The following is a 1828-nucleotide window of genomic DNA, read 5'->3' as shown; positions in this document are numbered from 1 at the left end:
GGGTGGCTCACAGTACACTACGAGTTTGTGAGCCACCGTGTGGTTCGGCCATTTTGTTAGGCAGGTCGGTGCCATATCAGAGTCGTGAAATCGTTATTTAAAACATTACACAACCCTTTCATACATAAATGTTTTGGCCACATGCATTCGATGGTTGTCCTACACGACAATTGATACTCGCGTGTGACGCTTTCTATGGGCCCGCGAGGTCGTCATCCATCACTTTGACGAACAACCGGCAGTGAAGTTAATTTGACCAGCAAGGTAGAATCTTTTTTGTTTGTGTTATGGTGGTATATAGTACGCGTCGAAGAGGTGGGAGGGGACTAGCATATATACTATACGTACGCGTCCGTGAACAACTACAACTCACTTAGTGTCAGGACTTTTTGGTTTTCCGAGGCACGTGCCACATCAAAATTGTGAAATTGGCTATTCAAATGCCACACAACATCTGTTTGGGCCACATGAATATCCTAGCTAGGACACTCACGTGTGACGCTTCCATCTATGGGCCCATGAGGCCATCATCGATGCATGCATGCATCACTTTGACCTACATCGGGAGAGGTTAATTAATTTCACCATCGATGAGGATTCTTTTGGGTTGTACATATATTACGGCAGGAGCATATAGTATGCGGTGAATAGGGGGGAAGGGGACCATCATATGTAGTATGCTTGATGAACCTTGCTCTGTGTGGGTGCATGGTTTACAGTTTTTGAGGCATGTGGCACATCAAAGTTGTGCATTTTGGGTATTCAACATATATATGTTTGGCCCACATGCAAAGGGGTGGTGGTTGTCCTCTCGCACCCACTTAAGTGGTTATCAGCGATATTGATGCTTTCCGTATGTGGGCATGCTTGGTCCATCACTACTTTTTGCCTGACAACAAGAGAGGTTAATTTGACTTAGGAGGGGATTATTATTTTTGCTCTGGGATTACATGCATGATACAGTTTGAGCACACACACATGCATGTGTACGCATGAATCCCTCTCATCAAGTCGAAGTGGCTAGTACAACGACACATCATGAACCGATCTTGCTCTGTGTGGGGAGCTAGTGTACAATTTTTGACGCACGCGCCACATCAATGTTGTGTATTCAAACATGCATGCACGCATCACCTCCATACATATGCATGTAGTGGTTGCCTTCAAACGGTACACTCCCTCACGTGGTTATCGGCGACAAGCCTATATATTCGTGGGTCCGCGTGGACATCCATGATCACCTTGACCAACAATAAGATAGGTTACCATGGCAGATTCTTCATTTGGTTTGTGTTATCATAGTATAGGTCATGGTGAGATTCAGAACTTAAGTTTGAGCGCATATACTATGCACGCATGCATGCATGAATCCCCGTCGTTGGCTTGAAGTGTGGTGTAACATACATATGCATCGTCAACCTAACCCTCACTCAGTGTGGGGATTTCAAGTTCAAAATCACGGTGCCACATCAAAGTTGTTCCATTGTTACTCAAAAACACACCTCTCCATACATATATCTGGGCCACACGCATTTACTAGTTGTCTTCAGGGACTAGCTACTTGCGTGATTATTGGCAAGCTAGCCCATCTCTAGGGTCGCATGAACGGCCATCACTTTGACCAACAACAAGAGAGAGGTTGTACGACCAAGGTGGATTATTCTTGGCCCATTTTATGATCCATCTTGGTGAGATATGCCTCTCTGTCCCACCGAATGAAAGTGTGTGTGTGGGGAGGTGCTACTTCACACTTTTCTAGGTGAACCTCGGTTGGGGGCATGCATTCATAGCTTAGGATTCCCTTCGTGGTGACACGAGGGGTGGGGGT

Source organism: Triticum dicoccoides, chromosome 3A (genome assembly GCF_002162155.2).
Source record: "Triticum dicoccoides isolate Atlit2015 ecotype Zavitan chromosome 3A, WEW_v2.0, whole genome shotgun sequence".
Classification (NCBI taxonomy): Eukaryota; Viridiplantae; Streptophyta; class Magnoliopsida; order Poales; family Poaceae; genus Triticum; species Triticum dicoccoides.
The sequence above is the reverse complement of the archived record's forward strand: the minus strand, read 5'-3'. Positions refer to the sequence as shown.